Source organism: Adiantum capillus-veneris, chromosome 19, assembly GCF_014529385.1.
Source record: "Adiantum capillus-veneris isolate H3 chromosome 19, ASM1452938v2, whole genome shotgun sequence".
Classification (NCBI taxonomy): Eukaryota; Viridiplantae; Streptophyta; class Polypodiopsida; order Polypodiales; family Pteridaceae; genus Adiantum; species Adiantum capillus-veneris.
In genome coordinates, this window is record NC_140949.1 from 107,978,274 (window position 1) to 108,004,936 (window position 26,663).

At 44.5% G+C, this 26,663-nt stretch overlaps 1 protein-coding gene across 1 annotated transcript in view; it reads right to left on the bottom strand.

Annotated features, from left to right (window-relative positions):
• LOC147434625 (Regulator of chromosome condensation (RCC1) family protein) overlaps positions 1 to 26,663 on the bottom strand; it is a 91,733-nt gene that overhangs the window by 45,049 nt on the left and 20,021 nt on the right. The window lies entirely within an intron of this gene.

Sequence of the window (26,663 nt, forward strand, 5' to 3'; positions counted from 1 at the left end):
CAACAACTAAAGTTAGCAGTTGCCACGTCTTCGTGACATAGTTAACAGTTGCCACGTCCCCGTGACATACAAGGCGGTCATTAGAGCATCAAAGCGCACTACTAAGTCCTCTGAAGCACTACCACAGAAGGCATCAACCCTTGGTACCTAGTAGAAGTCCACCAACCTCATCACCCATACCTCCACATACGGCATCGTCCATTCCTCCATCCGGTTCTACATCTTCCAGGTCACCTTCCCCAGTAAAGCTCTCTCCCATTTTGTTACAGCAAGCTATTGAGCAACAGGCTCCTGAGCAAGAGTTCATGGAGGCGTTGACCAGTGTTTTGGCCAAGGTAAACATCAAGTTTCCTACTTTCAAGGGACTCTCCTCAAAAGATGCAGACGACCATGCAAGGAGGTTTGTCTCTCTCTGTAGAGGTCGTGGTCTTGATAGAGAAGATGCTTATTTGGTACTCTTTCCATCTGCATTGGATGGCTTAGGAGACAAGTGGTACGGTCAGTTTGCAGAGAACCACTTTGCAACTTGGGCAACTTTACGACAACAGTTTTGTGAAGCTTTCAGACCAGGGGACTTCCAGGAGAAGGTCCTGGATGAGTTGGCAAACCTGATGCTCCTGCCAAATGAGACTTTTGCATAACTCATGACCGAAACAAAGTCTCTGGTGGCCAAGCTTCCTCAGCAACTGGGTGAATTTATGGTAAGAAGTGGGTGGAGACGGCTCTTCCCAAAACATCCCAGCAAAAACTCCGAGAGAGTCTCCGACCTGACGCCACTCTGGTGGAGTTTGTCCCAATTGCTACTAGGATAGAGGAGCTAGGAAGCTGTTCACCAACTCCCCTCAGGTAGAGACCCCCTCAATGTTTTCGGAAAGTCCTTCTGACCCGTTAACTTCTTTACGCAGGAAACTGAAAGCCCTAAAGTTACAGCGAGCTCTTCAAAAGGAGAGGTCCTTCCCTCTTAGACAGGAGAAGCCTCCACATCACGAGGCATTGGAACAGATCAAGCGCAAGCTAGAAGAGCTCAAGTCTTAGCAGGAGACTAAGGCTATGGTTTGGTGTAGCTCATGCCGCTCTCCAGGGCACCCTGCACATGAATGCCCCCTTCGGGTTTACTGCCACTTCTGTGAAAAGTCTGGACATGAGGACAAGGACTGCTACTACCTCGAGGGATTGCGACAAATACAGCAAAGTCTTGGTCCTACTCTTCAACAAGGGCCAGCACCTGCATCCAACATGGTTTCTCCCTGTGGCCATCCACACTACATGCCACCTTTATTGATAGCCCCTCCTATGCAAGGTATGCAAAGTACTTTTCCGTCTTAGAGCTTTTATAATACCCATGCTCCCTCATCACCTCAAAGCTTCTATGCTTCCACCTCCAACTCCATGCACCAGGAGCAAGGACCACCTCGCCCTTCGACTCGCCCATTGAATCGGCCCATTTTGTGCTACAGATGCGGGGAATATGGTCATTACCAAAGCAAATGCCCCCTGCCCAAAGGGTCCCCTCCCTGCTATCATTGCCCTTAAACAAAGGATCACTACAGTAAGGATTGCCCTAAACTTCGTGTATCCACGGCTTTGAACCCAAGTCAAGGCCAAAATGAGTTTACCTTTCCCAAGCTCAAATTGATAGCAGTTAGCACCATTCCTCAGCCGCCCCCTTCTGCCAATGTAGTTACCCCTCAAGATAAGATGCAGTTGATCGAGGAGCCAACGGGCGTCCTCACTCGGGCCCAGAGAGCCGCTCTCGGTCTTAGCATTCCCGCATGTTCCACTTCCCCACACATTCTCACAAGCCTGGACACCCTGGCTTCAGCTGTTGACAAGATATCACCCAATGACAAGCAAGATTCCAAATCTTTGCTCTCCGATATTGATGAAGCCTTCTTGGAAGCAGTTTCCAATCTACAAAAGATCAAGGTCCCAGAGAAACCACTGGTAGAACAAGAAAAGCTTACGGCAGAGACAATCTCGAAGAATACCTTCCAACAAGTGTCCCTCTATGACATGCTGCGGCTAGATGCAAGTTTTAGAAGTGACACCCTTGCAGTTATTCAATCACTTTACCCCGGAGCAGATCCTAGTGGCGGGCACCTCCCAGTGCAACCATCAGAGTCCTATATGATATCCCATCCCGCTGCTCCCCTCACTGATTATAGAGGCCCTCGTCTCACCGTGTCCGTCTTGGGGCGACAGTTCTCAAGAGTGATAGTGGATGGTGGATCTGGCATCAACCCGATGCCCGAGTTCACTATGTTGGCTTAAAATCTACAACCTACCCACCCTGCTCCCTTCACAATTACATTGGCCGACCAAAGGACAGTCCACCCAATGGGCATAGTGGACAAGGTGCCCGTGCCATGGCTACGACACACTAAAGCACTTCATGATTGGGGAAACGACGCCATGTGGATACATACCCCTGGCTCCCCAATGCAACCCTTCGCCTAGAAGGAGGCATGGATCCCGTTGTACAGCATAGTTCTTTGTCCCTAGAGACCAGCCTTGAATTGGAACAGCCTACTCCACCTGATGGGTCAGACGAAGATCTGTTGGAGTGGTTGGACGCTACCAAATCTACGCCTTGTTATGGAATCTCTATTCAATCTTTGCCTGAAGGTACACCCTCTGTCACCAGGAGGTGTATTTTTCTTGTTGCCTTCCGTAAATAAGTACTAGATATTTTTATTTTTCCTTGTTTTCCCCGAAACCCTTGAAAAGGTGCAAGTGGACATTGCATGGCCAGTGTGAAACGGCTGTGGCCGAATAGGTTTCTCACAGCGGGAGTCTGGGTAGGTCAGTCTGGGACTGGTCGGGCCAGTTAGCACTGAATTCTGATGAGTATGGAAGCCTGTGTGCGCCAAATGAAATCTCGGCCACTTGGAAAGTCACTTACAACTTTATAAGTGAGTGGGAACTAGAGAATTAACTCAAAGGGGCAAACTGGACACTTGACAGGCGGAGGTCAGTCTGCAGGACACCTCAGCTAGAGGAGGCACCCAAGAGAGAGAGGGGGCTGATTTTTCACACAGAAGTGAGCTACAGTGTGTGTGTGAGTAGTGGGTGCAGGTCTACAGCTTTAATGGAAAGCTTGCCTTCTCCTCTTGTCTCATGTAGCGCGATGATTTGCTCTCGTGCATCTCTCTCTCCCCTTGGGCACATATGGTAATGCCCCACTAGATGGGCTACTCAGTTGAACATGTACAGTTCTGGGGGTTTATGCGCGTTTGCCAAGGCAAGAGCCTTCTGAACAGGAACCGGATTAGCTAATGGCTAATCCCCCACAGGTACGCACAGTTCCATTGCGAAAGATTGCGAGTTCAGAGAGTTTTCTCGCGTGAAAACTCGTCCAATTCATAGGGAACTGTCCCATTGCATGCGAGAGCCCTTGGGACACGCGTAGGCGTGTTCGCTCCGCTAAAAACGATCCGAAACAGTGAATTACAGCCTGCTGTGTTTTTCTGCAGGTTTAGGGTTTCGCACCTAAACTGCAAGGGAACCCCGGGGGAGCCTCGTGAGAGCCTTGGGATGCGTGTACATGCTTTTGGGCACCCGGCAGTGAAAAACAGGGAATTACAGCCCGCTGAATTTCTGTGACAGCTCACCAGAAAGCTTCCAGATAGCGAGGGAATCCGTCCTAGACAGGTGCCTTTGACCTACAGGGGTTTTCGCGCCGTTATGCTGCCAAAATCAGGTCGAAAACCTGCGTTTTCAGCCCTCGCCAGGTTTGGACAGCTTTGTGAAAGCTTGTGCGAAGTGGTCGGATCAAAGAAATACCGAAAGGGGCGCCAGTCTTTGGGGCCTACAGGGTGTCGGTCTCGTGTGCGCAGTGACATTCTAGTCGCTGGACGCAACTGTGTTCTCTTCCCTTCTCAGTGCTCTGTGTAAAGTTAATAGGTAATTGAAATAGTACCGCCCTCTACGTGGTACACGCCGGTTATATGGTTCCATCGACGGGATAGTCACTTTTTCTTCAAAAAGTGCAGCGTGGATTGTTGTGGGTGAAAGCAACACAGAGCTTGTCGATATGGCAGAGAAGAGAGACCAAGTACCTGAAGAGGGATCTTCCTCACATGGCACAGAGAAAATTCCTTCAGCTCTTCAAGAAGAGGACAGGTTGTTTAGAACTCAACTGCGTTGTTGCATGGACATGTTTCAGCAGTTGGCTAACAACCCAAGGATGCAGGAGTTCTTACAGGCTCCGACACAAGGTTTTCAGCCTCCTACACAGGGCATGACTGAGCCGTTGCAAGAAAAGGAGATTTCCAATGCGCAGAGGACTCATGATGCTCGAGGGAAAGCCCATGTGGTTGAGCAACTAGCGGTGTCCAATGATCAAAAGCAGCTTGCTTTAGCGGGCCAGGAACCGTTTGTGAATGGTCAAGGGAGTAATGAACACGCTATGCGTCAGACCCTTCCATTACCTAATACTTATCCTGGTTATTTTGGAGGTGGTTCAGTGTTTCAAGCTATGGCTGGACCTTCCACAGGTTATATGCCAGGGAATGTGTTCGGGACAATGCAAACAGGCATGGGTAACCCTATGTACGCGAACATGGGTGTCCAACCAGGTTTTCAGGGTGCCTACGGCCAATTTCGAGTGCCTGGAACACAATTTGGTATGGCTGGTTTTTCGCAGCCATACGTACAAAATGCAGATATGACAGGTAAAACAATTGATACGAGTGATGGAATGAACAATCATGGAGCACCACTGTTACAGGCACCTGTTTATGATAATGTGGCTCCTTTGAGTCAGCTTAAGGATTACAAGGAAGGTGGGTAGGGAGTGAAGTTTGAAACTTTCAGAGGAACTGAGGACCAATTGAAGGCTTTGACCTTCATACACCAATTCGATGCAGCTTATGCTGAAGGAAACTTCACGGAATCTTCAAAGATACGCAAGGCTGCCACTTTCTTGAAAGGGAATGCGCTTCAATGGTGGACCGCATTGTTGAACCAGGGTCAAGCCCCAACAACGTGGGTCCAATTCAAACAGCTTTTTGCACATGCACGGTTGACAAACACTTTTGAAGTGGATGTGATGACAGAATGGCACGAGTTGAATGCTAAACAGTGTGCAAATCTGGAAGAGTACAATAAACAGTTTTGGGCCGCACTGTTGCCAGTCACCTCTTACAGGTTTGTGCCATTGTCAGAACAGATTGAGAAGTATTGTTGCGGATTGCCCAAGAAAATCAGGGACTACTGCACAAAGACTACTGTCATGAATATGTTTCAGTTGATAGAGAATGCAAGAGTGGCCAGCAATCTGCCGAAGGGAGATTCCGATGGATTTAATAGCCACAAGAAAGGGTCCCAGGGCAAACAGTTTTCAGCCAAGGACAATGTTGCAGCAAAGCCTTCTGAGCCTCCCACAAAGAAGCCCTCCACTAAAGAAGGTGATACGTCCAAGAAGCAGTCTAAGTCTTCTTCGGGACGAGGACAAGGACAAAAGAGGCATTTTTCTGGCAAAACTTTTGAAGAACGGAAAGCTCTTAGGGAGGCCAAGAAATGCTACATTTGTGAACAGGAAGGACATTTTGCAAATGAATGCCCACAAAAGAAGTCACTGGATAAGGATGACAAGTCAGACCATAAAGGGAAGAAGCCAAAGCCAAGTGCAGGACTTGTTCCAGATTTGGTTGGAGACCAGCCAAACACAGATGCCACGGAGCTATGCAGAGCTTGGGGCAAAGTTAGAGACCAGACAATGCTGGTTTTCTTTGATCCAGGAGCCCGTGCAAATTTCATATCACCAGAATTGGCATCAAAGTTGGGCATTCGTGCAGAGGAGATGGGTATGACAGGGGAAGCAGGTTTGGCATGCCCAAGTCATTCAGAGCCTGTTACTCCCATTTTGGGAAAGCTTCGTCTGCACATTCAAAGCTATGTGGATGCGGAAGAATTTCATATTATGCCACTTGAGGGCTGTGATGTGTTACTGGGTATCCCATGGTGTTACAGGTTGCATGCTATGGTGGATACTTACAACAAAAAGATTACCCTTGTACATAGAGGAAAGACTCATGTCCTTGCTGTAAAGCTTAAAGGCGAGTCTGTTCCAGTTGTTTCTGCTTCTGCTATTTCATCTGTAATAAAGAATCATCTTTCTGCGTACTTGATCTTTGCAAAAGAAGTACCTCAAGTTGTATCTAATTTGTCTACCTTAGATAAAGACAGGTCAACTTTTTTGAGTGGTTTCAGTGGTTGTTTTTCGGACTCTTTGCCAAGGGAGTTACCTCCTGAGAGACCTGAGGATCATATTATAGATCTTGTGCCAGGTTCTAGTCCACCGAATAGACCACCATACAGGGTTAGTGCAGCCCAGCAGAAAGAGATTATGAGTCAAGTCAACGAGCTTTTAGAGAAGGGGCTGATTCAGCCCAGTTCATCCCCTTTTTGTTCGCCTGTACTCTTAGTGCAGAAGAAGGATGGTTCATGGCGTATGTGCATTGACTATCGCGCCTTGAATAAGAATACCATCAAGAACAGGTTCCCCATACCGAGGATAGATGACATTCTTGATCGGCTTGAGGGAGCGTCATTGTTTACAAGAATAGACCTAAAGAGTGGGTACCATCAGATACGCATTAGGCCAAAAGATGTCCATAAGACTGCGTTCAGGACAACATTTGGTCTCTATGAGTTTCTTGTTATGCCATTTGGTCTCACAAATGCTCCTGCCACGTTTAATAGAATGATGGACAGAATTTTTAGACCACATAGAAACTTCGTGGGTACCTTCTTTGATGACATGATTGTCTATTCAAAGTCTGAAGAGGAGCATAGGGATCACTTGACTGCAGTTTTTAATGAGTTACGTAAGAACAGGCTACTCATTAATGCGAAGAAGAGTGAATTCTTTTTGCAAGAGATTCACTTCCTTGGGCACATTGTTTCAAAGGATGGGGTACGCATGGATCCCGCTAAAGTGGAAGCAATTAGATCATGGCCAGACTTGAAGTCCGTACATGACATCCGAAGCTTTCTAGGCTTATGTTCCTACTATAGGAGGTTCATCCGAAATTTTGTTGAGATTGCTTCTCCACTCCATGCACTACAAGGAAAAGGAGTTACTTTCAAGTGGACGGCCAAGGAAATTTTAGCGTTCAAACACTTGAAAGAGAAGCTGACTTCAGATCCGGTAATCATTTTGCTAGATCTTTCAAAACCTTTTGTGGTTCAGTGTGATGCGTGTGGCCATAGTCTTGGTGCAGTTCTAATGCAGAATGGTCGAGTAGTCGCATATGAGAGCAGAATTCTTTTGAAGACTGAAAGAAACTTGCAAGTCTATGAGAAAGAATTGCTGGCAATGATTCATGCTCTCACTAGTTGGAAACACTATCTGCTAGGGGCTGATTTTGTTGTCCAAACGGATCATCAAACCTTGCGATATTTTCTCACACAGACGAAGTTGTCTGAGAAGCACATGCGATGGGCAAACATCTTGTCAATGTTCCATTTTCAGATTGTGCATGTGCAAGGGAAAAAGAACGTGGTGGCTGATGCGTTGTCACGAAAGCCCCAAATTTCAGCAGTGTCAATTCCGTACCATTGTGAACTAGACGAAATGAAGACACAATATGCTGAAGATTCAGATTTTGCAAGGATCTATGACCAGCTTGTTGATGGGCAACATCATGAGCACTATATGCTTAAGAATGACTTTCTCATGATGCATGGAAAGTTATGCGTTACCAAACAGTTACGGCCCAAGATTTTGATGGAAAGTCATGCTCCACCTTATGCTGGGCATCGTGGAATTGATGCGACAGTGAAAGGGGTTGAGGCATTCTTCTATTGGCCAGCTTTGCGTCAAGATGTTGACACATTTGTAAGATCATGCTTAGTATGCCAAAAAGTCAAATTTGACAGACAAAAGCAACCGGGATTGTTGCAGCCATTGTCGATCCCAGATAGGCCATGGGAAAGCATAGCAATGGACTTTATCTTTGATCTTCGAAGGACGCAAACAGGCAATGATGGGATTTGGACTATCATTTGTAGGTTCAGTAAGCAGGCCCATTTCATTCTTGTGAGGAAGAAGATAAAGCCAGAACACATGGTCAAGATATTCATGAGCAATATCTTTAAATATCACGGGATGCCTCAGTCAATTGTCAGTGACAGGGATCCACGTATGACGAGTTTTTTTTGGAAGGCATTGTTTGAGAACATGGGCACTACGCTAAAGTTCTCTTCTTCGTTTCATCCGCAAACTGATGGACAATCAGAAGAGGCAAATTCTACTGTTCTGGACCTGCTCAAATGTTATGTGTCAGAGCACAAGGAAACTTGGGAACACCATCTTCCATTGGTTGAATATGCTTACAATAACACTGTGCATACGTCAACACGTAAGGCACCATTTGAGATAGTGGAAGGAGGGAAGAAAGTCCCGCCCATTTTGCAGACTAAGGACAAGATTTTTGAGGCAGACATGTGCAAGATATGGATGAAACATACAGGAAGATAAAGATTGCTCTTGAGAAGACTCAGGCTAAGCAAAAGAAAGCTGCTGATCGTCACCGTCGTGAACTTGTATTTTCACTTGGTGATTGGGTGCTTTTGCGCTTTCAAAAGGCCAGGTTAAGGAAAAGGAAAGGCAAGGAACGCTTGTTTCCTAAGCTCAGTATGCGATATTATGGTCCTTTTCACATTTCAGAAAAGATCAGCGATGTATCTTACAGGTTAAAGCTACCAGAAGGCTGGAAAATACATAATGCTTTTCATGTCAGCCTTCTAAGACCCTTTGTTGGTGATGTGCCAGAGAATATGCTTGATGAGGAACAACCCGATCCAGAACTATCCATCGTTGGATGCCAAATGGATGGAAGAGTCTAAATTGGTTGATTCACCTCAGCTATTGCAATTGTATCTTGAAGCCTTTCAGATGGAACCCACAATGACTTGATGTAGCCTTTTCTGGAGCAAGGCAAGAGCATGGTTCATGATGCTCAAGAGAATAGTTAAGCAATTGCATCTACTCTTTCCATACAGAATTTAGCTAGAGAAGTTTGTGCTTGAGAGTACACTAGAAGACTTCTATGCTTGATATATGTGTCGTAGCCAGGTTGGTGGGATTGTTTAATCGTCCAACGCTATATTTCCGGAAGCATGTATATCTTGGATTCCCATCATAGAATATATGTAATATCAGGAGATACTGCATGTATTATTGGCATGCAAACGAGGTCGCTTGCAATATTTCAAGGGTGGGGTGTGTCATTAGGAGGTGTATTTTTCTTGTTGCCTTCCGTAAATAAGTACTAGATATTTTTATTTATTTTTATTTTTACTTGTTTTCCCCGGAACCCTTGAAAAGGTGCAAGTGGACATTGCATGGCCAGTGTGAAACGGTTGTGGCCGAGTAGGTTTCTCACAGCGGGAGTCTGGGTCGGTCAGTCTGGGACTGGTCGGGCCAGTTAGCACTGAATTCTGATGAGTATGGAAGCCTGTGTGCGCCAAATGAAATCTCGGCCACTTGGAAAGTCACTAACAACTTTATAAGTGAGTGGGAACTAGAGAATTAACTCAAAGGGGCAAACTGGACACTTGGCATGAGAAGGTCAGTCTGCACGACACCTCAGCTAGAGGAGGCGCCCAAGAGAGAGAGGGGGCTGATTTTTCACACAGAAGTGAGCTACAGTGTGTGTGTGAGTAGTGGGTGCAGGTCTACAGCTTTAATGGAAAGCTTGCCTTCTCCTCTGTCTCATGTAGCGCGATGATTTGCTCTCGTGCATCTCTCTGTCCCCTTTGGCACATATGGTAATGCCCCACTAGATGGGCTACTCAGTTGAACATGTACAGTTCTCGGGGTTTATGCGCGTTTGCCAAGGCAAGAGCCTTCTGAACAGGAACCGGATTAGCTAATGGCTAATCCCCCACAGGTACGCACAGTTCCATCGCGAAAGATTGCGAGTTCGGAGAGTTTTCTCGCGTGAAAACTCGTCCAATTCACAGGGGAATTGTCCCATTGCATGCGGGAGCCCTTGGGACACGCGTAGGCGTGTTCGCTCCGCTAAAAACGATCCGAAACAGTGAATTACAGCCTGCTGTGTTTTTCTGCAGGTTTAGGGTTTCGCACCTAAACTGCAAGGGAACCTCGGGGGAGCCTCGTGAGAGCCTTGGGATGTGTGTACAGGCTTTTGGGCACCCGGCAGTGAAAAACAGGGAATTACAGCCCGCTGAATTTCTGTGACAGCTCACCAGAAAGCTTCCAGATAGCGAGGGAATCCGTCCTAGACACGTGCCTTTGACCTACAGGGGTTTTTGCGCCGTTATGCTGCCAAAATCAGGTCGAAAACCTGCGTTTTCAGCCCTCGCCAGGTTTGGACAGCTTTGTGAAAGCTTGTGCGAAGTGGTCGGATCGTCTACCTTAATTTGAATAAAGAAATACCGAAAGGGGCGCCAGTCTTTGGGGCCTACAGGGTGTCGGTCTCGTGTGCACAGTGACATTCTAGTCGCTGGACGCAACTGTGTTCTCTTCCCTTCTCAGTGCTCTGTGTAAAGTTAACAGGTAATTGAAATAGTACCGCCCTCTACATGGTACAGGCCAGTTATACCCTCTTCCAATGTTTCCAATATAACTAAACCCAATGAGCCACCTGAGTCTGCTCAAAGGGTGGAAGCACCTACTCACCATGCGCCCTTGGTGGAATCCTTTGGATGGGTGAGCCTACGAAGATTCATAATAGCGGAAACAGATCTCCTCTACAGGAGTTCCAAACCCCCCCCCCCCCTCCCCCCAAATCATCAGCCCCATTGGTGTGTACTTCTTCGACCGACCAAGAATAATCTCTCCTTTGTGTCTAGCAAACTCCCCTTCACCGAGCTTCCTCAAGGCAGGATGCAACAACAAAATGTTGATTTCAAGCTTGATGAGTCCCCTGCTCATGATGTCTCTCTACTCCTTGACTCAGCAACCTCTTCACCTACAGGGAATTCTTTAGCAGTGGCATCTCCAGACCCAATAAAAGGAAGACACTTCTACGACTCTTGTAACAAGCTGCAGAGCAAATGGCTATGGTCTGTGTCACAGAAGATAATTCACTTTTTATGCCCAAACTATACTATTCTTTCTCTAAGGCGTGACCCTTCGAGCTTGAATGGACCTAATTGGCCTCTAGATCCTTATTGATTCAATCTACGACCCTTTCTTTTTTTGATTTGGGATTATTGTCTTTATTTCATAGTAAAGACTTAGATAATAACTTTAAAGGGAATCTGACTACAAACTTGGAGCTTTGATGGGAGGCCATCAGTGCCTGTGCATCCAAAAGACCTTCACCCTCACCAAAGTCCCCTACCCACCCCCAATCCCCAACCGGCCCCCTTCCCCTGCCCAATTCGTCCCCCCCCCCGCCCGCTTTTCCAAATTCGTCCCACCCCTTTCCCCAATGGTCCTCTCTACCCACCTCTAGCCCCTCACCAACCCATCTCCTCTCCCCTCGCCTTTAACCACCCCCTCTCCTCTTCCCTCCCCCTATTCCCCTCCCAATCTAATACCCACCTCCTAAACCCTCCCCTACAAACTATCCAATGTTTTCCTGTGGGATCCTTGGTTACTTTTTAACTGCTTAGAATCGGCGAATCTTCACGCATTCTGTTTACCATCATTTTGCGACTTTTCCGGGGCTTTTGTTCATGATGGGACAGTTTTCAGTTTCTGGTTCTTTCTGGTTCTGGATATATTATATCTCTTCATCAGCAACATACATATCTAAGGAGTATACCTCTCAATCAGAATCTTCTCTACACACAATTTCTTCAATATGGTTGGTCAGCGTCCTCTCTAGTTTTGGTATTCTCTGCGAGTTTTTTGGTGTTCTCTCTCACCGGGACGGTGAGTGATCTTGTGGCTGGCAACTTGTAGCAAGGCTACAGTGTCACTGGCATGGGACAAGCAGTTGGGCTTCACTTCACACTGGGCGGACTCTCGCCTGGGCTGTGACACGTGGCAAGTGTTACAGATGGTGGTCCAATGAACATCGTGGCCAGATCACCACCACCTCAGTTAGGAGATAGGCTTAGTTGGATTGGGATATCTGCCAGCTGTTGGTGGCTTTTAGAAGATACATATGAGTGGTTGGTTCCAGTGGGCGATACGCATCATCAGCTATTTTTTGTGAGGTCAGTTATCTAGAGTCTATCATCAGAGTTGTACACAGCACGTCTGCACCATCCTTGCACAATTGAGCCTCGACACCCCCATTGTACCAATGAGATTTGGGTTGGAGCTAAGTGTGTTGCCATGCCAGAGTCTGTATCGGTTTCTTTGAGTTTATCGATGTTCGTGTTGTTCATGATCTGCTGAGTCGTACTGTTGTTGTTGTTGCTCTGCTATTCTTGCTCTGTTGTTCTTTGTCTTCTGCGTTTTCATTCTATGGAGTGAGATATCAAGCACATTGCACTTAGGAGCACCCACTACAGAGGGAACGACACACTATCCACGCTACAAAAACATTATTAAATCCTTCTAGAGAGACTTTCAAATCAATTTCATAATTACTACAAAAAGACAAAGACGAGTAGAAAACCTGACCTTTCATTTTCACATCAAAGTCCTTGTTTACAACAGAACAACACCAAAGCATATATTCATCACAAGACTTTTTATTTTCAATCTTTTGCAACTCAGGAGAACATATTAAAGGACTATTTTGTACATTGTGCTCACCTTGTATAACAAAGTTTTTACCTTCTTTTTCAAATGGTAACTCCATTACAAAGAAGATCCTAGTCCCCATAACCATTGCCTTTCACAAACCAAGTCCGCACAATCCATATTCATAATCTAATGGTTAAGCATTTCTTTATGCCCTTGTATCTCAACTTCCAAATTGGATACCAGTGTATCCCGTATCTTCTTGTGTTCACCATGCATCATGGAGATGACATATTGGTAGCACTTAGTTGTTGCGAAAGTTTTAATGTCTTAACAAGAGCATAGTTCACAAAATTATGTGTGGCAGAGTCATCTATCATGACCCTAACCCTTTTTCCTATTTACAAACCCATACATTTTCACCAGTTCATGAGGACCAAAATTTGATTTCCACATGCTGGTTGACAAACAACAATGATGCTCTTTGTCCTCGAGCAACGTTTCTATGAATTTATACTTTTCATTACCACTTATTAGAAGTGTTTGGACAACATGGATTTTCCTATCTTTATGATTCTTGTCAAGACCTTTACCCTTTTCAGCATCCTTTTTCCTTTTGTTTTGTGGACAATTCCATTGAGAATGATCGGGTGACAAACAAGTAAGGCACAAGTTTCTTTTTTAGCCTTCGCAAAGTCCTCTTGGTTCAACCTAGGTCCTGCTACAATCCTCTTCAAAAACAGTGACCTGCCCTCTTTATTAAATAGCAATTTCTTTTTTCCTTTTAGAATGGGCCATGACACCCCCATAAGTGTGGGTTTGGGCTCAGTCTGAGTGGGATTAGAAACCGTCAAACAAGTATTATCTTCATAAATTTGTGCAAATCAAATCGCTTCGTCCAAAGTTTTAGGTGCACTTCTTTTCACCTCTTACTTGAAGTGTCTATCTAATTGTCACACCTCAATAGAAAAGAACTTGGATCCTTTTTCTATCAATCTTAAATTTTACAAGTGTGTTTTTCTTCTGTAAAACAAGATAGCTAGAACAGTGCACCGTAGTATGATCACCAATGAGTAGTCACCGGTTAAGGTGGACCCCCACAATGGGTTAGAACATAGATAGTGCACACTCCCACCTAGATAACCCAATAGGGTGCCTGTGACTTGTAACTCATGCATATCCGGATCATACTTGCACATAGAAAGGGTTGATGCCTTGAAGTGTGGGCTAGATCTGCCTAAAGACAGTTACAATCAACAAGATAGCATAATCATGAAGATTGCTCATTATGTATATGTAGGTTGAATGCATTGAATCCTTCATCTCCTCATAGATATGTTAAAATCCATGTTTTGAAGCAAAACCCGTATTGTACTCAGAAAGAGCTTTCAATTGATACCCATATTAATGTGAAGGAGGACATGTGGTGGGACACTTGTCACAAACTTTCCAAAAGATGAGACACTTGTCAAAAAGCTTTCAAAGGAAGAGACAAGTGTGTGGATACTTGTCAAAAAGCTTTTAAAGGAAGAGACAAGTGTGCGGACACTTGTCATGTCAACTTTATCTTTTACTAAACACTTGTCACAATCCTCTTCAACTTTTCCCTTTTCTCTTGAGGCAACTTCTCTATAAATAAAGCCCCTTTCACTCTCATTTTCCCATCTCCTAGTTGTCGAATTTTCCTCTACCATCAGCCCAAGAAACCCCCTTCATTACCATCACCATCTCTCTCTACGCTTACTATTCCTTCATCCTCAAGAAGCCATATCTCTCTCTCTAGCTTGCTGTTTTTCAAGGCAGCACACCTATAAATCTGAAAATTCTGCTCTTTCCCTTCGGTTTTCGCTCTTCTATTCATCCTACAAGCAATCAAGACACTAGATCTCTTCTCTAGCATACGTAGCAGCTAAATTTTATCTTTGTACACATGTTTGAGAAGTTTACTTATGTTTACTTTTATGCATGTGCACATGGCATCTTGCATGATCTACGAGTGTGAGTCTACTTAAACTCGCTCTCGGGTTGATTGTAACTAAGCTCAACCCTAAGGTACTTGGGTTGAGTAGAAATCTATTTCCTTGGGGGGGGGGGGGGGGAGGGGAGGTTGCCCATCTTCAACCCTCATTCTGCCTCTTGTCTCTTTGAAGTGTTGTGATTAATATTTTGTCAAGTTCTTTAAGCATTAAGCACTCTTAGTTGTACGGGGCTCTTACAGTGGTATCAGAGCTTTGGCTTGATCCTCACCCCTACGCTACTAGTGCTTATAGTTGATTGTGTGCACCTTTGCCTGACCATTTCTTATTTTACTAATGGAAGACACAAACATTGCTATCTTACGAGCTCTTCAAAGTTTGCAAGAGGAGAACCGCTCCATTCGAGAACAACTTCTTAAACTCGACAAGGGCGAGAAGCCCAATGAAACCAAGAAAGAGCAGCCAGCAAAGCAACGCAATTCTAATGGAAGGAGCCAATCACGAAGCCCGTTAGCCGTGAAGAAGGAGAATGGACGAGGCAAAAGAGGACGCTCTATCTCAAAGAAGAGAAGCCATCGAAGCCGCGAAGTACATCCTCTTCATCAAATTCATCTAGTGAATCTTCAGATGTGTCATCATCCAGTGACAAGGAGATACCTCATTCATACAGAAAATCTCATCGAAGACAAAGACGTCGATATTCTTCACCCTCTTCTTCATCTTTGGAGACAAGTTCGTCCTCCTCTACTTCGAGATCTAGGTATGAAAGAAGATACAAGAAGAAGAAGACCAAGTCACTCTCGCAACTTGAGAAGAAGGTCAAGTTTAGTACATATGATGGTTCACGAAATCCTAATCTTCTTTTAAAATTTGTTCGTCAATTTCAAATATTGTATGGTCGTGAGAAGTATAAAGAGAAGGAGAAGATTAAGTTTGCAGCTTTACATTTGATCGATCTAGCTCACACTTGGTGGACGGGATTGGAGTATGATGGTGCTGCCCCAAGATCGTGGAGAAGTTTTGTCCGCATGCTGCAGACCCAATTTCTTCTTGTCCATTTCAAGAGGGATGTGAAGATGGAGTGGGACCGCTTGTGGCAAAGGAAAAATGAATCTTTGGAAGACTACATCAAGAGGTTTTGGGAGCTACTTTTGAAAGTCCAACATTTCAAGAAGATCGGCAACTCTAAAAAATTAAGGAAGTTTCAAGGAGGTTTGCATTTTAAACTTCGCACTGCTCTAAATCATTACTCTTGCTCTAATCTTAGGGAACTCATAGACCATGGCATGGTAGCAAGAGCACAATAGTGGAGACTCTCTTTCGAAGAGAAATAAGAAGAGACCATCCAATTGGGAAGCAAATTCAACCCCTAAAGAGAGACAAAATCAGCTCCAAATTCAAAGAAGGTGAAACCCTACTCATTTTCTGGTGCTCCCCAGTTTCATTCAACCTTATATCTTCCAAGGTACCAGTTTACTGAGGAAGAGAAACAACAATATATGAAAGAAGGGAAGTGCTCAAATGTGGTAAAGAGGGACACATAGCAAAGCAGTGTGCAAACAAAGGAAACAACAAGGTTCCTTCTGAAGACAAAGCCAAGCCAATGGCCACAATCAATGCTATACGAGATGTGGTTGGCAATACAAACCATACTCCAACAATGCGTCAATTACTTAAGGCTTGGGGACAATTTCAAGGAAAGCAAGCTTTGTTTCTAATCGATCCCACGGCAAACGAAAATTTCATCTCTTGAAATTTAGCCAAAGAACTTGGCTTGAAGAATGACGACATGGAGACACCCCTAGAGGTTCACCAAGCCCTAAATGCCAATGACAAAGACACATTGAAGACAGTTATACCCTACATCGGCAAGCTTAAATTTGAGCTTCAAGGTTTCAAAGATCAAGACACCTTCTGCATTGCAGATCTTGACGCTGCAGATGTCATACTTGGCATGCCTTGGAACCATAGAGTGGACTCAGCCATCTACTCTCAAAAGAAGACCATCGAGGCAAAAAGTACGAGATCAAAGCAGGCATAAGTGGGGACAACATACCTATGGCCTCCAGAGCAATTAAGAATTGTGTGCAATGTTGTTTGCTTTATGTAAATGATAGTCATGATAAGATGCATGTTGAAAATCATGAACAACTCAAAGTCTTGGGAAAGTATAAAGATTGTTTTTCAAAAGATCTTCCTTATCAACTACCTCCAGAAAGGCCTGAAGATCATCAAATAGATATCATCCCTGGTAGCTCTCCTCCCAACATTGCACCTTATCGAGTAAGCTGTCCTCAACAAGAGGAAATTAGGAAGCAAGTGGAAGACCTACTTAGTTGTGGGTTGATTAAGCCTAGTAGCTCGCCCTATTGTTCTCCAGTTCTTCTTGTTCAGAAAAAGGATGGCACCTTCAGAATGTGCATCGACTATCGGGCAATCAACAAAATAAGAACAGGTTTCCCATTCCACGAATTGATGACATTTTGGATCGCCTGGGTGGCGCCAAGATTTTCAGCAGGATTGATCTAAAGAGGGCCATCACCAGATCAGGGTGATTCCACAAGATACCCAAAAGACTGCTTTTCGTACTTCTTTTGGCTTATACGAATTCTTGGTGATTCCTTTCGAATTAACTAATGCACCGGCAACTTTCAACCGCATGATGGAGCACATCTTTAGGGGTCACCGCCAATATGTTGGCACTTTCTTTGATGATATTCTTGTGTTTAGCAAGAATGAAGAAGAGCATCGGCAACATCTGGAAATTGTTTTGCAACTTCTTCACAAGAATCAGCTTCTCATCAATGGTAAGAAAAGTGAGTTCTTCATGCATAACATAAATTATCTTGAGCATGTGATCTCTTCAGAAGGCATTCAAATGGATCTAGAGAAAATCACAATAATCCAAGAATGGCCAGATCTTCGTGATGTCCATGAGATGCGATTTTTTCTGGGGTTATCCTTTTACTATCGCCGATTCATCAAGCATTTTGCCCACATTGCTTCTCTCTACATGACCTAACCAAGAAGAATAGCACTTTTCAATGGAAGGAGAAAGAGAGGGCAGCTTTTCAAAAGCTTAAAATCGCACTCACTTCAGGCCCAGTTCTCATCATCCCCGACTTGGCAAAACCATTCATAGTCGAAGTAGATGCTTGTGGCAATTGCATTGGTGATGTGCTCAATCAAGAAGGCCATGCAGTAGCTTTTGAAAGCCGACGCCTAAATGATGCAGAGAAGAGGTATGATATTTATGAGAAAGAGCTTTTGGATGTGGTTCATGCTTTGAAGAATTGGAAACATTATCTCTTAGGCAATGAATTCATTGTAAGAACTGATCATAAAGCTTGAAGTATTTCAACACTCAAAAGCACTTACAGGAAAGGCATGCAAAGTGGGAAAGCTTTTTGTCTATGTTTCATTTTCAAATCTTATATACTCCTGGCAAGTACAATGTGGTCGCACACGCTCTTTCAAGAGTCCCCCGAATTTCAACCATCATAGTGGCTCATCATGAAGACTTTCATGGTATGAAAATACCTATGACAGGGATGTGGATTTTCAAACAATATGGTTGATGTTGCAAGAAGGAGAGCCTCATCCAAACTACTGCATCAAAGATGGATATCTCATGATGGATAATCAACTATGCATCGCTCTCCCTCTTCGTCAAAAAGTACTTACAGAAAGTCATGAACCACCTTATGCGGGACATAAGAGGACAAGCAGCCACCCTAAGTGCTTTAGAGCACTTTTTCTATTGGCCAACATTTCGAAAGGATACACACAACTACATCGAGAAATGTCTGGTTTGTCAAAAATCAAAGTTTAAAAGACAAAAGGCTCCAGGATTATTACAACCTTTGAAAGTACCAGATGGTCCTTGAGAGTCTATCACCATGGATTTTATCACAGGAATTCCAAGGACAGCACAAGGGAGTGACATGATTTGGGTCATCATAGATAGATTCACTAAGCAAACACATTTCATCTCTTGCCATAAAACATTGAAGTCTTCACAAGCTGCACGACTCTTTATACAACATATCTTTAGGTTGCATGGCCTTCAGAAAATATTTCTGATAGAAACTCCAAGTTTACCAGTAATTTCTGGTGTGCTTTATCTGAGAATTTGGGAACAATCTTAAAGTTCTCCTCATCATTTCATCCACAAACGGATGGGCTACTGAAGTTCATGAATCTCACTTTATTTGATATGTTAAAAGCTTATGTTAGTAAGCAGAAGTCACAATGGGAGACGTATTTACCTCTATTGGAGTTTGCCTACAACAACACCCGACACTCCTCTACAGGGAAGGCTCCTAACGAAATAATGCAAGGAAGACTAATACCTCCACCTATTATCTATACCAAAGACAAGATTTTTTCCGTTGATGAGTTTGTTTCTGACTTAATTCAAGTCCGAGCCACTATCAAAGCTGCCCAAGAACGACAAAAGAAGCAAGCAGATAAGCGACGAAGGTATTTGGTTTTCAAAGAAGGACAACATGTCTTACTAAAGTTTGATAAGAACAGGTTAAAGCAAAGTTCATGGAAAACAAGGTCTTTTCTGAAGCTATCGAAAAGATACTTTGGACCCTTCAAGATCATCAAGAAAATTAATGAAGTATGCTACAAGCTAGAACTCCCAAGTCATTGGAAGATACATAATTCGTTTCATGTAATCCTATTAACGCCTTACATGGGACCAATACTAGAGCAGCCTATTACAGAGGATCCCCCAAAAGTTGAAGACACAGAGCAACTCATTCAACCCGAACAAATCCTCTTTCGTAAGGATCGAACTACAAGAAGTGGCCTTCTGACACAGAAATTTCTATTGAAGTTTAAAGATTTACCCACAGCTGACACCAAGTGGGTGGATAAAAATTTCATGCGGGCTTACTCGGAGATTCTTAAACAATATGAGGAAGCTTTTCAGCTGAGAACAACTGAATAAGAGCGGGTGGGCTGTCACACCTCAATAGAAAAGAACTTGTATCCTTTTTCTATTAATCTTGAATTTTACAAGAGTGTTCCTTTTTAAAAACAAGATAGCTAGAACACTGCACCGTAGTATGATCTCCGATGAGTAGTCACACGTTAAGGTGGACTCGCACAGTGGGTTAAAACATGGATAGTGCACACTCCCACCTAGATAACCCAATAGGGTGCCTGTGACTTGTAACTCATGCATATCGGGATCATACTTGCACATAGAAAGGGTTGATGCCTTGGAGTGTAGGCTAGATCCGCCTGAAAAGACAGTTACAATCAACAAGATGGCATGATCATGAAGATTGCTCATTATGCATATGTAGGTTGAATGCATTGAATGCTTTATCTCCTCATAGATATGTTAAATCCATGTTTTGAAGCAAAATCCATATTGTACTCACAAAGAGCTTTCAATTGATACCCTATTAATGTGTGTTTTTAGCAGTTCCAAGATGGAAGCTTCTAGAAGATTCTAGAAGGGAGATTCTAGAAGGAAGGATCCAAAAGGAGGACATGTGGCGGGACACTTGTCACAAACTTTCCAAAAGATGTGACACTTGTCAAAAAGCTTTCAAAGAAAGAGACAAGTGTGTGGATACTTGTCAAAAAGCTTTTAAAGGAAGAGACAAGTGTGTGGACACTTGTCATTCCAACTTTAACTTTTACTAAACGCTTGTCACAATCCTCTTCAACTTTTCCCTTTTCTCTTGAGGCAACTTCTCTATAAATAAAGCCCCTTTTCCTCTCATTTTCCCATCTCCTAGTTTTCCTCTACCATCAGCCCAAGAAACCCCCTTCATTACCATTACCATCACCATCTCTCTCTACGCTTACTATTCCTTCATCCTCAAGAAGCCATGTCTCTCTCTCTATCTAGCTTGCTGTTTTTCAGAGCAGCACACCTATAAATCTGAAAATTCTGCTCTTTCCCTTCAGTTTTGCGCTCTTCTATTTATCCTACAAGCAACCAAGACACTAGATCTCTTCTCTAGCATATGCAACAGCTAAATTTTATCTTTGTACATATATTTGAGAAGTCTACTTATGTTTACTTTTATGCATGTGCACATGGTATCTTGCATGATCTACGAGTGTGAGTCTACTTAAACTCACTCTCGGGTTGATTGTAACTAAGCTCAATCCTAGGATACTTGGGTTGAGTAGAAATCTATTTCCTTCAAGGGGGGGTTGCCCATCTTCAACCCTCATTCTGCCTCTTGTCTCTTTGAAGAGTTGTGATTAAGCATTAAACACTCTTAGTTGTACAGGTGTCACGAACACGTGGCAAGTGCTAACCTTAGTTGTTGGTTTCTTTCCAATGATTTTTGCTTAATTTTTGAGACCCTCTTTTTGAAGTTGCAAATGGTCGGACATTGTATGGCCAATGCGAACAATAGTTTCACCCGCAGACGGGAAGTTGGTCGGCACTGGAACTCGTTAAGTAAAAGGATATCTAGGCCCAGTTCAAGATCATGTAGGTCCCCCCGTCGCACTTAGCAAGTTGGTGGATACTAGGAAATGAACTCAATAAAGGCATAAAGTCAAGGTGGGATCACCAACAGAAAGTATCCGACAGTTGGGCCACATTGCACTTTTGGATGCGGTCCCAATGGGGATAGATGGTCAGAAGACCAATGGGAGCCCAACGGAAGCATCTCCTGAAATTTAGGGAACTACTAGTTTGGGTCGTGAAATGTGTTCGCGTCATTACCTTCGGTATGACCAGGGGAACATTTTATTACTCAACTGCAAAGTCAATTGATGCACCAATTGAGAGATTTTTAAGCAGGAAGCCCAATGCGGGAAAATTGCATGTACGAGTGCCAAGTGGCACTTTTTGGTCAATTGACCATGTTTGGGAAAACATTACTCCTAACTGACTTTTTGGAGCAGTTTTGGAGGCTGTTAACACTGATTTTCCGCCATTTCTCTCCATTTTTGAGCTTCCCATGACTTTGCCTAGGTCCAAGGAGCTCATTTTCAGCATTGGAAGGCATCAGTTGCGTGTTTACAGGGCTGTTTTGCTGCGTTTTCAGTGATACGCACGTTTTGGCAGCCATGGAAATCTTCCCCTTTTTGCATCTATTTGTTCACAGATGCATTACAGGTCAAGGGCAGCAGAGGGGACGCTCGATTTATGCTGGGAGGATGCTTCATTGAGAACCTGTCACAGGTTAAGAGCTATGGAGTGCATGCTGTCCTCTCTATGTACAGTGTGGTGCTAGGAGTGATGACCTGCACACTACACACTGCTCTCTCTCTCCCCCCTACATGCAATTATGTGATGCCCCACAAGAGGGCTCTTCATTTGACTGATGTACAGCTGAGTGGTTTCATGCTTTTGTGCTGAGGCAAGAGCCTCCTTGAGCAAGAACAAGGGTAGCTGAATGCTACTCCAAAGCAGGCACCGGTGAGGGTCATAACCTCACCATACAGGTGCGTTTTCAGCGCTGTGTATGCGCTGTAAATTGACTGTTTTGCAGCCATACGGACGCCAGAACCATTGGGAATAGTGCCCCACTGACAGAGGACAGTTAGGGGACTGTTTGGGGCTGAAAACAGGGCAAAAACCAGAAAATACAGCGTGTTGAATTTACTGTTATTGGGCAGGAATCAGAGGGTTTATGTTAGTGAAAGTGAGTTCCAGCAGGGGAATTGGTTTCGCGCAAGTTTTGGGGCCGAAAAAAAACAGTTGGTATCTAGTTGTATACAGGTAAAGGATTCCCAGGACTCTACTTTGTAATTTACCCTCTCAAAGTAAAAAAAAAATACCGAAAGGGGCGCCAATTTTGGGGCCTGCAGGTTGTCGGCGTCTGCTCGGGGCATTCTAGCTTCCGAGCCGTGTGTGTATTCACGTGTTATTCCCGCAGGTTTCCTTTGCAAAGTGCTCTGTGTGTGTGTCTAAAGTAAAGAATTTGGGTGAAAGCCAACACCTACCGCCCCACCCACGGGCCGGTTTCAAGGTTCCATTGCCGGGATATCAATCACTTTTTCCTCAAAGAGTGAGCCTCGGTTGTTTTGGGTAAAGACACAGAGTACAGGAACGTGGGATTACACTATGGCCGACAAAGGGAAGGGCATTATGGAAGAGGGTTCCTCTTCACAGGACAGACAGGAGATTCCGCATGTACGCCTTGCTAAAAAGTGGTCAAATTAGGGTTGATTTTCTACTGCGTTTTTAGGGTTTGCAAGTATGAACCAAGATGAGATAGGGAGAGGTCTCACGGTGGTAGATTGGCCACTTGACCTTCTACGGCAGTGATGTGGGTCTGCCAGGTGACGCTGCTTGCCGATTCTCTGAGGCGTCTCTGACGCATCCGTAAATCATCTTGAAATTTGAGCTTACTTGGTCGTGGGTGGTACGTCAAAGTGTCGTGGAATTATGCTCGTTTGCAGAGGCAAGTGCCTCTTGCACATGTAAAAGTTAAAGGACAGGTTGCAAGATGCTATGTGGTGAAGTTCAAGAACTATCCACCTATGGATGCAAAGTGGATGGAAGAGCATGAATTGTCAGAGTCACCAAATGTATTGCAGCTTTACCTTGAGGCCTTTGGGTTACAGCCTACGTATACCCCAATTCAATGTCTGCAAAGGAGGGGTAATGATAAAGCTAGCACATCAAATGCACTCATGGACTCAGTGCAACAGCAGTGTACAGTTTGACAAAAGTATGAAGGTCTCATTAAGTCATTTGTACATGTGTTTTGACAGTCTTTCTTGCGGATACATGCGATGATAAAAGGGTGCTTATCACACAAGATCATCTATGGCATGTATTTATGGTATGCAATCTAGGACGTTTGCGATTTCAAGAGGGGGGTATGTCACGAGGACGTGGCAAGTGCTAAGCTTAGTTGTTTGTTTCTTTCCAATGATTTTTGTTTAATTTTTGAGACCCTCTTTTTGAAGTTGCAAATGGTCGGACATTGTATGGCCAATGCGAACAATAGTTTCACCCGCAGACGGGAAGTTGGTCGGCACTGGAACTCGTTAAGTAAAAGGATATCTAGGCTCAGTTCAAGATCATGTAGGTCCCCCCGTCGCACTTAGCAAGTTGGTGGATACTAGGAAATGAACTCAATAAAGGCATAAAGTCAAGGTGGGATCACCAACAGAAAGTATCCGACAGTTAGGCCACATTGCACTTTTGGATGCGGTCCCAATGGGGATAGATGGTCAGAAGACCAATGGGAGCCCAACGGAAGCATCTCCTAAAATTTAGGGAACTACTAGTTTGGGTCGTGAAATGTGTTCGCGTCATTACCTTCGGTATGACCAGGGGAACATTTTATTACTCAAATGCAAAGTCAATTGATGCACCAATTGAGAGATTTTTAAGCAGGAAGCCCAATGCGGGGAAATTGCATGTATGAGTGCCAAGTGGCACTTTTTGGTCAATTGACCATGTTTGGGAGAACATTACTCCTAACTGACTTTTTGGAGCAGTTTTGGAGGCTGTTAACACTGATTTTCAGCCATTTCTCTCCATTTTTGAGCTTCCCATGACTTTGCCTAGGTCCAAGGAGCTCATTTTCAGCATTGGAAGGCATCAGTTGCGTGTTTACAGGGCTGTTTTGCTGCGTTTTCAGTGATACGCACGTTTTGGCAGCCATGGAAATCTTCCCCTTTTTGCATCTATTTGTTCACAGATGCATTACAGGTCAAGGGCAGCAGAGGGAACGCTCGATTTATGCTGGGAGGATGCTTCATTGAGAACCTGTCACAGGTTAAGAGCTATGGAGTGCATGCTTTCCTCTCTATGTACAGTGTGGTGCTAGGAGTGATGACCTGCACACTACACACTGCTCTCTCTCTCCCCCCTACATGCAATTATGTGATGCCCCACAAGAGGGCTCTTCATTTGACTGATGTACAGCTGAGTGGTTTCATGCTTTTGTGCTGAGGCAAGAGCCTCCTTGAGCAGGAACAAGGGTAGTTGAATGCTACTCCAAAGCAGGCACCGGTGAGGGTCATAACCTCACCATACAGGTGCGTTTTCAGCGCTGTGTATGCGCTGTAAATTGATTGTTTTGCAGCCATACGGACGCCAGAACCATTGGGAATAGTGCCCCACTGACAGAGGACAGTTAGGGGACTGTTTGGGGCTGAAAACAGGGCAAAAACCAGAAAATACAGCGTGTTGAATTTACTGTTTTTGGGCAGGAATCAGAGGGTTTATGCTAGTGAAAGTGAGTTCCAGCAGGGGAATTGGTTTCGCGCAAGTTTTGGGGCTGTTATGCTGCCGAAATTTGGCCAAAACAGTTGATATCTAGTTGGATACAGGTAAAGGATTCCCGGGACTCTACTTTGTAATTTACCCTCTCAAAGTATAAAAAAATGCCGAAAGGGGCGCCAATTTTGGGGCCTGCAGGTTGTCGGCGTCTGCTCGGGGCATTCTAGCTTCCGAGCCGTGTGTGTATTCACATGTTAATTCCCGTCGTAGGTTTCCTTTGCAAAGTGCTCTGTGTGTGTGTCTGAAGTAAAGAATTTGGGTGAAAGCCAACGCCTACCGCCCCACCCATGGGCCGGTTTCAACAGGGCTCTTACACTAATCCTAGTAGAAACCCTCTTGTTTTGTGAAAGTCATTTCCTAATGCCTTCAGACTAATCCACCATTTATAGGCTTTTGGCACCAGTGACAAGACTAGCCTAAAGTAGTTGATACTAAGTGGGGTATTTTTTGACCTATGAAGGTCTTGCCATTTTTGTAGGAAAGTATAGATGGCATCTTTGTTTCTATCCATTTCTTCACGAATATATTGAGGAGAGTGAGAAACAGCACTCTCACTTACATGATTCCAACTCCCTAGACGTGGAAGGCATATTTGGATCAGATGGCACAAAAGATTGTGTCATCAGCTGCTTTCCCTTTTGCATGTACTTGGTCAATTTAGTCATTTGATCTTTGAGACCATCTAGAGCAATAAGAAAAGTTTGTAATTGCATTTCAATGTTTTATACCCTACCTACTATCAGTTCATGCTGCTCACGGGATGGCACATTCCACTCCTATGTCCTCAATCCCGTACATATCTTGATCTCGATTAGGATCGGTCTCAAGTTGGTATTGATTTTGGTCTTTGTCCATTTTTATAAATTTTTAAAAGCAAAACTCACTTTGAAACTTTGAAAAAGACGTAAAAAGGAATGTTTAAGCAGGTTATGCAATGCACAAATGTAGGGGATTTCCCTTTTATTACTTCAGGTGATCAACCCTCAAGATGTTGTAGGCATCCGTCTCCTAGTTCATCTTCACGAACATCCCTCTCCTTGTAATATGGTTAGCCTCTGATAGCTTTCACCCTTGGTTGCAACTCCTCTGCCAAATACCATCCTTTAGGATATGCAAACGCTGCATCTGGTTCTTTGTTATCACTCCCAAAATCCTTGCCAAGCTCACACTTTTCCTCTACCTTCCCTGCAGGGGCAACCCTATGCATGGCTTGAGAGACCCCACGCTGAGTAGAGAAGGGGCCAAGTTTGATAGAGCGAGGGGTGGATAGGGAGGCAACGAGGCCTTGAGAGAGAGAGAGAGAGAGAGAGAGAGAGAGAGAGAGGGGACAAGGTGTTGCAAGCTATTTATAAGTGCCAAGTGTGCCTTCGTTGGGTCACCAACTGCTCTGTTAGTTGTCTCAAAGACGAGTTGGTGAAGGGCAGCCAATATTGCTGCGCTTTAGAGCGCTGTACAAAGCTGACAGGTAAGGTGCCAATATTGCTGCGGTGCAGTGCACTGTTTGCAAAGTTGACGGGTAAGAGCGCAATTGGCTAACGCTAAATCTCATAGCTATAAGATGAAGCAAGCTTTGGTGAGCTTGGAGTGCAACTAGAGCAGCCAGCGGCAGCAGTACACGAGCGGCTCTGATACCAGTATAGCATGGAGAGTAGCAGCGAGCTTCAACTCTCAACACCCCCCCCCCCCCCCCCCCCCCCCTCCAGAGCACCTCCTCGCCCCTCTTCCTCACTCCTGGGCCGCCGCCTCTCTCAATGGGTAAAATCACCAGGGTTTTGAAGTATTAGTTCAAAACCTGTCTCCTTTAAAACTCCTCAGAGGGGTTTCCCACTTGAGCCATGAC